Source organism: Engraulis encrasicolus, chromosome 1 (genome assembly GCF_034702125.1).
Source record: "Engraulis encrasicolus isolate BLACKSEA-1 chromosome 1, IST_EnEncr_1.0, whole genome shotgun sequence".
NCBI lineage: Eukaryota > Metazoa > Chordata > Actinopteri > Clupeiformes > Engraulidae > Engraulis > Engraulis encrasicolus.
Window position 1 is genome coordinate 11493031 of NC_085857.1, and position 17085 is coordinate 11510115.

The 17085-nt window shown below is 45.1% G+C and overlaps 1 protein-coding gene across 1 annotated transcript in view; it reads right to left on the minus strand.

Moving 5' to 3' along the window:
• Window positions 1-3194, minus strand: part of sptbn1 (spectrin, beta, non-erythrocytic 1) — a 248404-nt gene extending 245210 nt beyond the window's left edge. Inside the window, exon 1 of the mRNA XM_063197311.1 lies at window positions 2995-3194. The gene's annotated coding sequence lies outside the window, so the exon portion shown is untranslated. The remainder of the gene's footprint in view (window positions 1-2994) is intronic.
• Between the last annotated feature and the right edge of the window lie 13891 nt (window positions 3195-17085).

Sequence of the window (17085 nt, forward strand, 5' to 3'; positions counted from 1 at the left end):
GACTTTCGAGAGAAGTGTGTGTGTGTGTGTGTGTGTGTGTATGTGTTTGTGTGTGTGTGTGTGTGTGTGTGTGTGGGAGAGAGAGAGAGAGAGAGAGAGAGAGAGAGAGAGAGAGAGAGAGAGAGAGAGAGGAGGAGAGAGAGAGAGAGAGAAAGAGAGAGAGAGAGAGAGAGAGAGAGAGAGAGTGAAAGAGAGAGAGAGAGAGCAACCAATGCATTGCCGAACCCACAGAGAGAGAGAGAGAGATAGAGAGAATGACTGCGAGAAAGAATGAGAATGCATGTGTGTGTGTGTGTGTGTGTGTGTGTGTGTGTGTGTGTGTGTGTGTGTGTGTGTGTGTGTGTGTGTGTACGTGTGCATGTGTCAGCGAGAGAGAACGACAGAAATTCTTCAGCCAGTCATTGTACGCTCCCGACAGTCAAACAATGCACAACTGTTAGCAGGCACGGCTCTGATTTGGCACTGGATGACAAGGCCATTCATGCAGGCTTTGGCAGTGGGTGGGGGTGGCAGGGGGCAGGGGGGGGACTATCCACTTGACACGGTAGAGAGTAATATCAGCCATTAAAGACAGCTGTGGAGTGTTCAGTTTGTTAGATACAGTGACGATTCTACTCGTTTGGGGGCCCTAGGCAACATATAGATGTAGGGGTCTCCTCTTCAATTATTTTTGCTGACCTTTTCCATGGCGGGGCTGACTTTTGGGGGGCCCTTTTGAGGGCAGATTTGACTGGGCCCTAGGCAACTGCCTAGTCCGGCTCTGGTTAGATATACTGGGTTGGTAGTGTAGAATGGCTCTAGCAATGCTAACACCACAGAGGATAAGGGAGAGTTGCCACCATCAGAGTTAACATTTAACGTTACCCAGCAGGACAGACTGCGACTGAAGTGGTTGATTTATAGCAGTAGCTTCTGTTCTGTGTGCATGGGAAACTGTTCCGAGGTCAGTCGCCTAGCCAGTGTGGAGGGCTGACAACTGTTTCATTTGAAAACAACAAAACAGAAGGATCTATTTTTGAATTGTTCAGCGTTACTTCCACAGTACATACAACATGTTCTTACAAAATACTGTTCAGTGTTCTAGAATACATAAAACATAGGCCTAGCCTTACTAAATTACACACAGGTACACAGACTACAAAACAGGTAGCGACACGTGTGCTGTTGTTTCACATAAATGAAAATGTGTATACATGATTCAATGTTCCTGTTGACTTACTTACTCTTAATTAATGGTAACCCTGGTAACCCCACAGCATGGCCACATGTAGGCCTCCAACCACTAACTCTCCCTGTTGCTAGAGGCAGCTAGAGACTCTCTGTGGGAAGCAGGCGATGGTGGTTGCCTAGCGGCCGAGAGGCGAGGGAGGGAAGGAGGGAGGGAGAGAGAGAGGGAGGCAGGAGATGCGTGGCAGAGTTACATCACCAGCCCAATGTTTTGCTTTACTAAAGCCCAGGGTTCCCAGCAGCGTTAAACCCTTCCCCGTGTGTGTGTGTGTGTGTGTGTGTGTGTGTGTGTGTGTGTGTGTGTGTGTGTGTGTGTGTGTGTGTGTGTGTGTGTGTGTGTGTGTGTGTGTTGCGCTGTGCGCGCATGGTATGTATGTTATGGTGAGGAAGTCGGATGGGGAGGAGGACGGTAAAAGGGTGGTGTCGTGGATTGCTAACCCCTCCCGCACGCATACACACACACACATGGCATGGCAGGCTCTTCGGATTAATGCTCGGGTAGGATCAGGCGGGGTGGATTCGGACAGGCCGCAGCGCTGCAGCAACAGCGCCAGCTCCGGCGCAGCAATGCCTCATGCAACCACCAGTCCAATGTTTTTCATCTGTAGACCGACCACAACGTGTGCGCAAAATCAACACATCCAAGTATAAACAAGGCCAGTAGGCTAACAATGACAGTTCTCCCATGTGCGTTCACATCCCAGTGTCAAAATGCGCAATAGCTGCTTATAACAACGGCTTGTTTGGAAATAGCTATTAGCACAATGTCTCGAAACCCATTGCGCGCGACGCATCACCCTGAAGTGGAACGACAGTAACCTGTGGCAAGCTCCGCCAGTTCTGTTGTTGGTAAATAATGGCCATCGCCTTTGTGCTTCGGTCTTAAACGTATGTGTAACTTGCAGATAAACAGAACAACATTGTGCACTTTATCACAAAACGACACATGCACTGAGTTAGCCGAGGCATATGTAAACACCACGGCGTGTGAGCGACGAGGTATCCCACCATAAAGGTAAGGTCACAGTAACATGCTGCGCTTGCCAGTTTATATCACATTCTAGACGCCATTTACATAACCAAGTCGCTCGAGCACCACACGAAAGCGGCATCTAGGCCTATCTACCAATTCCACGCCGCCTCATTTTGTTTGGTGCTAAATGGCAGACTGGCGGTACAAGCAGATTTGTCCTCTGACTGAATACCACGGCACCGTTGCCAGCAGAGACGACCAGACCGACACGACCACGCCTGTTTCCATCAATTATACTGTACCGTTACACACACACAGTGCCCGTTATGTTAGCTCGCGCAGCAGCGAAGCTCAAACGCACGCAATCACCAACACAAAATATCAATTTCTAGCGTTGTATTGTGATTGGTAACAAGGTCGTGATCTTCAAAACATGCCATTCTCAAGTAAGCGGGAAAACCAATGTTGCGACAAGCGAAGAGAACAGCCGTATTTTGTAAACATAAACTGCAGTCGGAACACTAGGCTCCCTGGCAAGAAGCTTGAACTGACGCAGAATATATTTTTTCCACCCACTGTTTCCGCTACCAAGCTTCTCCATCACTATGGTGGTTTGGGCGCAATGGCAACGATGAGTATGTATGAGCGGGTTCTCATTTCGCTGCCATAGCCTACTCAAATATTTCTGCTGGTTTTACGCACAAACACAAACACATGCGAGTTCAGCAAATAATAGTCTAATCACGCTTCCTCCCCAAAAATACAGAAAAGTATAAAACTAGGATTGCACTTACCGATGAAAAGGAAAGGCAATGAAGTTCACCACGTTTAGGAGTCCGCAAACGGGCACACGGGAGAGGTTGGCCGAGGCAGCGCTGGGAGTGACTAGAGGGATCCGCACTGCCTTTCTCTTTCCCTTCGTCGACACCCTCCGCCACTGCAAGGATTCAGATGGGCGGAGATAGTCGAGTCGGAGTGGAGCGACCCTCGCGCCTCTCACAGACTTCAGAGAGCTGAATTTTTACACTCTTTCGCCGATAGTCAGATGCGCATGGGACAAACCATGTGAAACTCCTGTGTAGACATCTTGTCTGACATGTAGCATACAGTCAATCTGTTGTCAGAAACAGACCCGTGTCTTCATATGGCGTGGAGGATGTATATTGTGGGCTATAAAGCCATCACTGTGTTTTGTTCTTTGGTGGGACATGGCAAGTTGGCCATTTGTTTCTCCGGACAGCTTGGCAGCTTTTTACGCAGTGTGTTTGCGCAGTGAGCAGCAGCCCCCTCAAAAGACCACAGTGTACTTGTGCACACATGGGCTCCCACAGTTTAAGGCCGTCTCCAGCAACCAGTTTGGCATTTAGATGTTGGGAGGGGCGGGTGGCATTTGGAATACTAATCTACGCACTGTGAGAGAAAAAAACAAAACAATAATGTCTTGAAGGTGGCCAAATAATCAATCAGCTAAATGCGATTTTAATGTTTCTTTTTACCATCTACAAACACAAAACACATGACGATAATCACTGATTAACTAGCATTGAGTTCATGGGCCATTACTGATACCAGAGAATAAGAAAAAAAATAACTTGAACTCAATGACCACACACACAACAAAAAAACCCAACCAAATCGTTTCATCCACTTACTAAGAAGGCTCCCCAATCTCTTCCAGCTAGGCTGGGCGGGCACACACACACACACACACACACACACACACACACACACACACACACACACACACACACACACACACACACACACACACACACAGACTGACAAATTGGCCCGGCCTTAACCAGCTGACTGGCACTGAGTATTATTCATAAATACTGCATCACAGCTTTATCCATAATGTATTGCAACAGCTCGCAGGAGGGGCCGCCTGGCCTCTAAATGGACTAACAGCCAGGCTGGATGGGCTGGGCAGGGCCATAGGCGTAGCCAGGGGTGGGCCTGGGTGGGCCTGGGCTCGCGCACTGACATCCAAGCCCACCCCATTCACACTTGACAGTCAACTGTTGCCTCATTGAACTATAATTAATGACATAGCACTGAGCGATAATTAATCATTTTGTCAAAAGTCTGGTTCATCTTCTGTGATTTCTATGATTTCAATTTCAAAGTATCATTTTTGAGCACGATATTATAATATCTACCTACACGCTTTCGGGTTGGGCCCGTCCAATTTTTTCTGGGCCCACCTGTTTTATTGTTTCCGCCTACGCCCCTGGGCAGGACTGGGCTGGATGGGCTGGGATGGGCTGGATGGGATTGGCTGGGCTGGCTCGGAGTACAGTACAGTGCACACCCTGGTTGGACAAGGCCTTTGGTGCCTTGTCGATCGGTCAAAGACAATATTAATGCATTAGGCCTAGGGCTGGTGGCAGCTTGGGGCAGTCCGATAAAAGTTTTTTGAAAGAGAAAAGTGAAAGAAAGCCCAACTGGGAAGCTCCAACCCCCATTGTCATTGTGACACAGCTCTCCACAGCACAAAAGTGAACACTGCACACTGCACTCAACGAAATTGCATTTATGCCTCTAGTGCAAGGAGGAAGCCTCCAATGGCACCCCAAGGGAGCAGTGCGGCGGGACGGTACCATGCTCAGGGTACCTCAGTCATAGAGGAGGATGGGGAAGAGCACTGGTTAATTACTCCCCCCACCAACCCAGTGGGTCGGGAGTCAAGCTTTGGGCTACAAGTCTGACGCCCTAACCACTTTCCCATGACTGCCCATTTACACTGCTTCCGAATGGATTGCATAGGCTTCCGTTCTGTATTAGTGTCATGGCATACGAGTATCTTTAACAGGCAGACATCTTCCCATAGAGGAGTGCTTAATGGGGAACCTGAATGGGGTCATAATGCAGAGCATGGAGCAGACTAGAGGAGAGGAAGTGAGTGAGCAAGCTGTAAACATAAAGGCTGCCAATGCTAGCCTCAAACGCCATCCTACGTACTTAAGCCAAAATATTGGCTCCGTACATAGAAATGGTAGCTATTATAGGATGGTCAGGAGGACCAGGCTACGTTAATGCTGGTGAGGTGAGGTGAGGTGAGCCAAGGTAATGCATGAGGAGTTTTGGTGCATCACTGCACTGTAAAAGATTTCAAACTGAAATTTACAGCTAATTGATGGGGAATAATTGCCAGCAAATTGTTTTAAATTTACAACAAATTGCAGAAAAAAACAGTTGCCAGCAAGTCGTTTAAAATTACAACACTGTTCCGTTTTCAAAACTACTCTGAATATGGCACATGTCCTGCCCCCTCATCCGCCCGCCTCCTCCCGCCTCCACCCCCGCAGCCCGCCTCCATGTCTGAGATGCCTTCAACATGGTATCGTCCCCATCCTCCACCATGACTGAGATAGCATGGTACCATAATGCCACTCTGCCCTAAGCATACACTTCTACAAGTTCAGCCTTGCATGGGTGAGGCACAAATAATAAATCACTCAGCATAGTGTTGTCACAGTGACAGTGATAGTTTCCTCAAGAGGACTTTCATTTATCAAGTCATCTCAAAGGGGAATTAAAAAGCAGTCACAATAAGGACTGTATGGAAATGCATTTGTCAAACCAATCAAGTGGTCTAAATTTAATATTATGCAAAAAAAACATGCTATGCTACAAGATGGCTCTCAAAAGATGAAACAACCCAACCAGTTAACCTGTCAGGCAGCCAACCAGTTAACTGGCCAGGTAGCCAACTGGCCTTGACAGACTGGCTGGTTGACTGGACAGCTGCCTGTCCGATTCACTGGCTGGTTGACTGGCTGCCTGGCTAAACCAGCCAGGCAGCCAGTCAACCGGACAGGCAGCCGGCCAGTCAACCAGCCAGTCAACAAGCAAGGCAGCAAGCCAGTCAACTACCCAGGCGGACAGGCTGTCAGTCAACCTGCCAGGCAGCTAGCTGGTCAACTGGCACTATGCTGTCAGCCACCTTGTCAACAAACCAACCACTCATCTAGTCGGCTAATCAATTGATTGCCAGTACCAGTGAGCGCCAGTGAGTCAGGCGCTATGCTGTGCCATTCAGACAAGCAACCAAAGCAGTGTGACAGTCCAGGTTTATATAGTGGGGAAAGTGAACCATGTGACCAGAGTAATCAGGCATTGGGCAGGTGCTGGCAATCATTGAATCACGGCATGAAAGTGATTAGTAATAAAGTGAGGCAAGGCACTAATTGACAGATTGGTTAGGTATAGAGTGTGACAACAGAGTAACAAGAGAGATCTTTATCAAAAAGCTAACAAGTTCCTAGAATGTTCCAATCATTGATGCTCCTGCTCTAGAACTACAGTTTAAAAACAGACTGGGCTCCTTCTAAGATAGTGTTTAAAAAAAGTATAAGGATATTCTTAAATGGATTGGTTTTGGCCCTTGTTTAATGCACATATCAAAACTTCAGTTCCAAAAAGTTTTCATTCGGATCCATGTTTATAAGTAAACATTCCACATATATGTGGAATTGTCTACACAGTGGTTGGACGAAATAACTGAAACACCTGTCCTTTTAATGTGTGGGAAGTTTCATGGCTCAAGTGGGCCAGCCTGTTGGCCAATCTTCATTAATTGCACATTGCACCAGTAAGGGGAAGTTGAGTTGAATTGCTGGTGAAAAGTTACCAGCTAATTGTTGTAAAATTACAACAAATTTGCTGGCAAAAAAGTTGCCAGCTCATTGTTGTGAAATTAAAGCAAATTGCTGGTGAAAAGTTGCCAGCTAATTGAAGTAAAATTAAAGCAAATTGCTGGCAATAAAAAGTTGCCAGCTAATTGTTGTAAAATTACAACAAATTGCTAGCAACAAGTTGCCAGCTTATTGTTGCGTTCTTCCAACGCATATACTGGAAACTTCACAACATACAGCCTTTGAAAATAATGGTCCTGGGCCGCTGCTTCCATTCCTTCTCATGGGATTTTGAGATATATTCTGTTGCCGAAGCCATCAAAAAGCCAAATTGAACCACAGGGGGGCTGCCACACCTGAGCATCGTTTATGCTCTATGACCTGCCCATCGTCTGTATAAATGGACAAACCATCATTGGCCTCTCCCATGCCCTTTTAGCAGAGAGAAGTCCGTTTTGAATTGCACTGAGCTGAAATTAGCGCACCTGGATGTCATTTACAATCAGCTGGCTCATGACCAAAGAAGGTAGATTGGATAAGCAGTATCAGAGAGAGTAGAGAGAGAGAGGTTCCATTGGCCCATTGTTTCCTGGTTCTATTATGGCCCCCCTTAGGCAGACCTAGGCAGACCTAAGGACTGTTCTATTCATTGTAGGAGCATTATGACACGGCCCTTTAGGCAGACGGAACCTGGTCGCGTTAGGTGCCCATAGAAACCTATTATGTTGGCATATCTCTATATACTTAAAGAATCTCTGGCAGTATCACTCAATGGAAAATGCATTGGCCACAGTGTAGCAGTTGGGGCAGTCGTGGCTCAGTGGTTAGAGCACTGGGTTGGCAACCCAAGAGTTCCCGGTTCAATACCTGACCAGACCGCAGCTGAAGTGCCCTTGAGCAAGGCACCTAACCCCCACACAGCTCCCCGGGCGCCACTCAGCAGGCAGCCCACTGCTACGGACTAGTGTGTGTACTTCAATGTGATTCACTAGCCCAAATGGGATAAATGCAGAGAAAGAATTTCCCCTAGGGGACCAAAATTGGTATCCAATCCAAATTGGCTCCAATTGGCTTCGTAGTATGAGGTTGTTGCTTTAATGCCATAGAACTAATACATTTATGCTTAATGACATGGTGCACATGGTCAGTGTGTGCGATGCCATGATGGACAAAATTTGTACTCCACAAATTCGGTCGAAAGAGGATATCCGGTTGTCAGTGCTCAGTTTGTGGCCAAATTTACTGCAGCTGTCGGTCAGCATTAATTGCGGGGAATAATTAAGGACAGGTGACAAACATTCACTATTGTATCCTATGACCTGTTCCACACTTTACCATGCTTCCAATTTGACCATGGAAGAAGAAAATTGGACTCCCCTTGCTATCATTCCGTACTACGCTCTGATGATGTCTGTAAACCCTCCTATGTCTACCTCCTTGCTCATGACCAGGTGTGTGCAATTAAAGAGTTCAAATCAGTTCAAATCCTCTCCACCTCTATCAGACCTGTATGCATGTTTCAAAAGCATCCAATCAGAATGTGACCTGAGCTCCATAATTTCTTCATGTGGCTTTGCATACATTTGCATTAGGACAGCAGCCCTGACAACAGGGGCGTCATTAGGTTGAGCAAAGATCCGGGGCTGTAGCCCAGCAAAAAAAATTAAATGTAGTGTGGAGCGGCAGCCTAGTCAAGGGAGCGAAGCGACCGAGAGGGGGGTTCCCCCCTTCCGTGTTGCGGCGTTTTTGGAAAATGAAGGTGAAATTGGGCCATTCTAGGCGTACACAAAGGGGAAAATGTACTTTTGACACCATAGCATTCTGGGTAATTGAGTTTCAATTCACCTAAAGGGTGAACCCATAAGCGCATGATTCACCCAAACGGTTTTATTTATTTATTTATTATTTGTCGATGTTTAGATTCTTTCCCACATGCACATAATGCTGAAATGGCGTGATACTAAAGGTTGTTAGGCCTAATAAATGTCTGGTAATTTGTAATGTAGCCTACTTCATCTAAGCTATGTGAAATTTCAAATCATAGCCTATGGTTCTTTTCCAAATCCAAGAATGATGATAAGCTTATTATACCCTAAACTGCAAAAAATAAAGCCATGTCTCGCCATTTCGCTGCCTTGCTGCCTGCCACAATATTTGGAGTGTCCATGATGACCAATAAACAAAAAGTACATCCTCGGGGGGCGTTGACAGAGGAGGCCAGGGGGGCGTTTGGGGGGGGAAATGGCATAGTTGGAACTGGCATAGAGGGACGCATCTGTTGTCCGCCTGTCGGCCTTGTTTGGATAAATGTAGTGTTGGCGTCACGATTACTTAAGTGCAAATAAAAAGAGACCGCATTTAATAGTGCGACAGTGCCGAGTAGCCTAGTGAATATTGTGAGAGAATTAGTGATAGTGAAAAAAACATGCCTTACGTTATTAGCCTATAGGCATAGGCTATTTACAGTAACACACATGACATGTAAGCTCGGCTATGCTGTCTCAAAACAGTGCGCTGCTCTTGCACAGTCAGTCGCAATGCGAGGCACTAACCACGGTTTTTGCTCTCTGCATGACAGTATATGATGACAACAATATGATGATTAAAAACTGAACATTTCCATGCGCAACACCCATACGGGTCTGCGTACTCGTTCGCCAAACTCTCAAAACAAGCGACAGACACGCACACGCACACACACACTGGAGACAGGAGAGGAGGAGCGCTAGTTGACAGACCATGGACCATAATCTCCCAAAAAAGTCTTGCGCAAGCAAATCATACACCCGACTGTCCACACCTTTGGTTCTATTGACATTTCATGCGCGAGCTCACTGCCTCCATCAGGCCGATATCAAAACACAAGGTGCAATCAAACTCCCACATCGCTCATGACGAGGCAAACACACACACACAAACACACGCGCGCGCACACACACAGGGAGACAGGAGACTAGAGCAAGAAAGCCAGCTGATTGACCATAGTCCCAAAATATCATGGGGGCTATCATAAGAACACACAATGTCTTCAGATGTCATTTTTGCAGCCCAAATAATTCAAATATGTCGTACTTTTGAACTTCTAGTTGAAGTAGCTTGTAATGTAGTTCGCTACATTTTCCACATGGTTGTAGCATGCCATTTCTATTGGAGGTAGCTTGTCTACGTGGTGGAGCTAAATGTTAGCTCACTAGGTTAGCAAATTACGAGTAGTTCTAGCAGTCTTTGGAGCCCGCCCAAAACTACACAAACAGGCAGATAGCCAACAAACACAAGCAAATCTACACACATCACATTACACATGGTATAACTAAATCACGCTGCCAGCCCACTATGAATTCAGGAAAGGTGTGTCTGTTTGTTAGCTTGGTGACGGGTGCTTTGAAGTGAAGGCTAGTTACAACTAGAGCTTGACTGAAGACAAGTAGAAAACATGACAACAACATTGACACCAGTGCTTCGGCGAGCACATCAGGAAAAAAACCGATGCCCTACCTTACGCTGTCCTGTTACTTGAAGATAGAGCCCAAATATCCATTTAGATTCGCCAAATATCCATTTTGATAGATACAGCTAGATATAGTGTGATTGAATAGTGGATGCTAAAATGAGAGGAAAATGTCAACATTGTGACCTATGACTGCTAAAAAAAAAAAAAAACCTGAATGATCTAAAAATGAAATGTAGTGGGCAGGGCCGGTTATAAGCATAGGCCGGCTAGACGGTCGCCTAGAGCGCAATGTGAAGAAGGGGCGCCGAAATGGCGCTCTCCGATGCGTAATTTTGCGATATGGAGGTTTTTTTATGAAGTCGCAATCAACAAAGCGTGGCGAAAGCGCTCCTCACGGCAAAGCGCCCCTCAGCCAATAGTAATATCGCTTTCAACTGTCTCTGGGAAGTCTGTGAACCAATAAACAGACAGTCCTGAGAAAGGGGCGGGACGAGTGACAGCGTGCGATCTATTTTGAATTTGGAGACTCATTCGAGAGACAGAGGGCAAGCGAGAACAGCAAAGCTGCTCTGCTGGGTGGAGAATTGTTATGTTCTCATTAAACCAGTCATTGCATGATGCAGGAGTTGCAGAGGGTGTTTTGGAAGTATGTGGTTTAATCAGAAACCGTTTGTGGTAATGTAAAGCCTAATAGTTATGAGGCTACTGTTTGGAATTAGAGGGAAAAAGAGCTTTGCTTTTGATCTGAGAAATCGCTAGTTAGCATGCTAACATTAGCCAAGTATGCCAAGCAATGAAATCCAGTAAAGTAGCTGTTAGTAGCCTACTCACTAACACCCACCTGACATCATAATACTTGCTTAGGTTGACCAGCAGTGTAAAATAAGACTGGTGCCATGTTTAAAACAAGTTTAGCTGCCATATCTCCTTCCATCCACTTGAATGAATTACCTGCTTGTTGTAAGCTTAAAAAAAAAACATTGTTTCCAGACCAGAATGACATATAGGCCTACATTAATCATGTAAGAGAACCATGCACAGCATGTTTTCATGCTGAGTGATGTAGTATTGCAGACAAGTGAGGCTATTTACTATATTTTGTATATAATGAAATTCAAAAGCGTGACAGCTTTTCTCCCTTTCTCTCACCCTGTCCCTCCGGTTCAAACACATAGATAGCCCCCTTCTCATTCTCCTACTCACAAATGCACCACTATTTCCAGTAGGCTACAGAAATGAAATTGGTTTGGAATCATAGACAGCACAAATGTGTTATGCTGCCATGCTTTGTGATGCTGTAGGTAGTGTAGATAGGCTATCAATGCAGACCTCCTTGGTAGGCCTATTGTCTACACATGCATTTGACATGCAAATGTACTGTACCACTCTCCTGGCATTTCAATTCCATTTTACAATTCAAACACATTGATAACCTCCCTCTCATCTGGGGTTGGGGGCACCACCACCATTACATCCAAGACACCACACAGTGAAGGTACTTTCATGCGACTCAATCTGATGTGTTGGTCGGCTGTCCAAAATCCATTTGATGCAAAACAGTTATTGTTCTTGATGCTATTTAGTTAAGCTTACTACCGATATTACTCTTGTGTTCTGTAAGGTATAAAAAAAAAGGGGGGGGGGGAGCGCGCCAGAACTCAAACTCGCCTAGGGCGCCAAATAAGCCAGAACCGGCCCTGGTAGTGGGATCCCAATTTATTCCAGAAGTCATTGAGTTCTCGAGATATTAAACATTCCAGATTGTTTTTCATAAACCACGAGCCCGCCTGGCTCTGTTCAAGCCAGCATAGAACTGACACCTGATTGGTTGACAGCAGCATGACATCACTACAACGAGGCTAGATCTACTAACAAGGTGGATAGCGGCTTCGCTTCGAAAGTTGTTACTTGTACAGCTCCATATTTACATATATCATCGTGTCAGAATCGTGCGGTCTGTGCTGGTTACAAAGTTGCATAATGACAGGAGCGGTATCACTGCTCAAAGTGTGTGGTCCACGGAGCTCTTCTCAACTATTTCTTCTTCTTAATCATATTATTATTATTATACATATTTTATTTATGTCAGTCCAGTCCAGAGAGATTCGGGGCTGATCCCCGGAGATCCGGGGCTGTAGCCCCGAATGCCCAGGTCTCTCGACGCGCCTGCCTGACAAAACAGATCTTTACAACAGTATGTTGTAAAAAGTACTATGTGCTGCTGTACGTTTACAATTGTGAATTGTACTCTATATGATATCCCACAATGCATTGCACATTACAGCAATGCATTGCACATTACAGCAGTGAATAGTAAACTGGTATATACATCTTCTTGATGTAGAATTCTAATGTGAAATCACAACAATCTTTTACAGTGTGCTGTTATAGGGGGGAAGCATAATGGGATTTAGTGATTCAGGGTAAAACCTGAGAATAAGAGTCTCCTAAAACAAACGGATAATGCCGTGTCTTAACGTCTTAATACAGTTATTAACACTTTTATTAATAGTTAATAATGAACGAATGATAAATAAAACATTTACAAATGTTTGTTAATGACTAAGAACCAACCTACGGCTGTACAGTGGAGTGGGAGTCGGCCCCTATACTGGATGCAAAACACTGGTATCATATAGTACATATTACACAATCATGTCATAAACAAAGAAAATCCCATTTGTATTGTTAATAGCACAATATGTAACTTTCTTGTTAGCTAATCATATCAAGAGGTCAGACGATACTTAATTAGTCATTAGTAGGTTAATGACGACTGTGGGAAGAAAGTTTCCACACAGTTGGAAAAACTGTTCTCTCACCCCCAGTCTCACAGTCTCGAACGTGGCAAGATTATACTACACCAGTGTTTCTCAAACTTTTTCAGACCGAGGACCACTTCATCCCCCCAAACATGTTCAGGGACCACCTGTCAACTGAATTGACTGTTGACGGGTGCTAATTTGACACTGCTAATTTTCAATGCAGATCACTTACTTTTTATTCACGTTTACAAGCCTGTCTTATTGTGGTGAAAATGAGACTTCAGCTTTGTTTAGCTTTGTAATAATGTTACAAATATAGCCTACTGCTTGGAAAAGTAGAAATCCCTTCGCGGACCACCTGAGCTCTGTTGCGGACCACTAATGGTCCCCGGACCACACATTGAGAATCACTGTACACTCAAAGAAAATTTCCCTGCAAAATAACGGCAGTTACTGGCAATTATATTTACCTGTAATTCTACTGTTATTTCACACCAAAAATCAAATACAGCTCATTGCTGTTTAATGTATCACAGTATATAACATTTTTTCAGCAGCAATTGAACTGTTAAATAACAGTACTCTACAGAAAAATAACAGTACATTTCAGTTAAAAAGTTGAATTGTACTGTGTGATGACAGGCAAATACTGGGTCATAGTTGTATTCATGAATATGGCCATGGCAACTTCCCACCCCACCCATCATTCTCCATAACTGTGGTACCCTGGCCATGTTACCACCCCATCCTCCCATCGTTCACCATGACTGGAGTGCCTTGAGCATGATACTATGGCGCTATGCTGTATTGTGAAAATGGTTTGCGGTGGTCCTTTGAAAGTGTGGGCATGAATAAAATTTCAGAGTATGCAGTGCTATGTTACAATGATAGTGTGCAAGGTGGGCTTTTTACTGTATCTCTTGATGAGCCAATGATGAATATAGCATTGGTCAGTCTTTAAAAAAATATTTTACACCAAGTAGCACAGCAAACAAGCAGCACTACAAGCTAGCTCTCAAAGCAATGCCTAATTTGCAGCAGGCACATTATATGCAACAATGCCACAAATTATGCCACATACAGCAAGCTTTCACAAAGAGGAAAGTGTGCAAGCATGTAAGCAAGCTTGTAGGCAAGCTTGTAGGCAAACAAGTGCTATGCTGTGCCATGCAGGCCAGCCAGCAGGCAGGCAAGCAACTGAAGTGTTGATAGTCCAGATTTATATACAGGTGCAAGAGTACCATGTGACCAGAGTCATCAGGCCCTTGGCAGGTGACGCCCGTAATTGAATAATGGCATAACAGCCCTACTCAGGTGAGGCCAGGCACTGATTAGCAGATTGGTTTAGATGGGGCTGCTTGTTGTAAGAGTGTTACAAGTTCTTAAAATGTTTCAGCCATTCACACTTTCATCACTATCAAAATGCATGTGCTACTCACACTTTGCTGCATCAAGCACTTTTTAAGTATTGTAGTTTCCTTAGAAGTTGTTTCATCATGCTTGATAGTATCAGATAATCTTTAACCAGTCAGAATGACTTCAGTTCTTCAGGTGGTATTGAAGTTTGATGGTGATCACGGACAAGTGGAGGATGAATGGGTTTCAATGGTGCTGCCTAAAATAACTTGCTATTTTCTAGAGATGCACCGGATCCGGTTCCGGTTCCGGATCCGTCAGGATAATAGAGTTTTTCACAGGGTCCGGGTCCGGCAGGATCTTAAGCAGTGGATCCGGTATCCGGCATGTTACCTAAAAATCAGGGTCTGGTGCATGTCTAGCCTAGGCTTTTCAGTCTTTCACAACCCCAATCATGGAGTGAAATCCCTTTGGAAGCGGCTATTGCAGGCAGTGTGGCAATAAGCCAATGAGTCTAAAAAATAGTTTGCGCCAACGTAATAAAAAGGGCCCACGTGTGCGAGTAGACTATATGTTTCAACCCTTTTGTAGGATCCGGTATCCGGTTCCGGATCCGGCAGCATCTTATTCAGTGGATCTGGTATCCGGCAGGATCCTAAAAATCAGGATCCGGTGCATCTCTAGTTTTTTCCACAACGGCGAATACTGCTATTGTGCAGTACTTACTGTTTATGCTCAATATGTGACTCAAAGTAATATTTTCACAGTAGTTGTCTGTTTTTTCGAAAAACAGTAGAATGCTGTTGCAGAATTGCCGTAAATAAACAGCTATTTGTTACAGTGTACTACACATTTGAACTGCAATGTAAATTCCATACCGTGAAGGACTGGGACCTGATATTGTCATCAATAGTGGTGCAGGGTTTCAGAGGAATTTTCTCATAAGCTCAAATAACAAATGCGGTACATGATGAAAACCAAACAGATTTATTTGGTTCTGGACGATTTCAAGGATCTCTCCGGGGTCTGTGAGTGCGTTGCAATATGCAACCTTGCCTCCTCCACTTGCCTCCTCCACTTGCTTCTCGTAATTATGACATCACTGACAACAGCATTATATTTCAATATCTTGCAAAAGCTCAATTGTAGAGTCTTTTTCTCATTTGCAATTGGGATGGTGAATGAAAAACAGTCCCTCAAAAGTTGTTGTGGCTAGGCTGACAGCTGGGAAACTTTATCGTTTTCTCCACGGAGGAGGGGCCAGGAGGTGAGACGAGGAGACAAGCGCAAGAGGAGGAGGCAAGGTAGCATATTGCAACGCTCTCTGTGTGATGGGCTATGAGAGTGTTTATTGTGGTTTAAGCACTGCCATAACATGATCAGTTCAACAGTTCAGTTATGATGTCATATGCATACAGTGGGGTTGGAAGAGGGTTATGCACAGTGTTGCCAGATGTGTCTGATCAAATCTCGCCCAAAAGGTTCTCAAAAACGCCAAAATGCGCTAAATTCCACCCAATTTCAACAAATTGCATTGATCTCTATGGGCCCAAAACTGCAGAAAAAACGCCAAATGGCCAATTTTTCCCGTTTTTACCCACAGACGGCCATCCCAAGTAGCCCAATTGGGCGGGTAACCACCCAATCTGGCAACACTAGTTATGCTTATCATAGACCAGTGGTGGGGAACTTTTTTCATTCGAGGGGCCACATCAAATTCCTCCAAGGGCTGTCAAAGTCCTCCGAGGGCCGCACTATGAACACAAACCAGCATTTCCCCCTGCACTTTAGGCCTACGTACTGTATATGGTAGGCAGCCAGCTTTACAACAGACCCCACCTTCTCTTGGTCCCCTTGAATGTAACTTAATTGTATTGTAGATGTAATTTTAAAGATTCCTTTACAAAACGTGTGATATTTCATGTGAAGCTGCATAACATTGAAATTATGTCGGGGGCCGCATAAAGCGGCGGTGAACGGCCCTCGAGACATACAGTAGGTATAGGTTCTCCACCCCTGTCATAGACAGACAGCCATGAGTCAGGCCTACCTGAGACCACACATTGGCCCAGGCATTTTTGGCATAGCCCAGCCCCTCACCACCACCCCTAGCCACATCCCCATATTACAAATATGATGGGCACAGTCCACTGTCTGTAAAGGTCGCTCCCATGGGCAGCCCCATCTAAATTGTGGGCAGGTCTCTACAGGGGGGCATTCAGATGAACCACTTGTTGATCAGTCAAAACAACTGGACTCAAACTCAGCCCAGCTCAGCTCACATCAGCTTAGCTCCTCAATCCAGGGGGCAGGGGCGTCGTTACAGGGGGCACATGCCTGGGTATTGATTTGCTGTGCCCCGGTATGAGTTTCACAAAAAAAAAAAACCTTGCTAGCTTAGAATTTAGCTCAAGTTTAGCATATCGAGTGCGCACAAAATAGCACACATGCACTACTTGCAATTAATTTACAGGCTTTTAAAAATAAATAACTGCAACACACGCTTCACGCGCTCGCATTATCTCTCTGTGGCCTACTGTGCACTGACCTAATGCTATACAGACTGTGCCCTTGTATAGCATTAGGTCAGTTGACGCCCCTGACTCAATCCTGTATTCCATTCCATTTCATTTCAGCAATGGCAATTCAATTCAATAAAACTCAACTCAACAG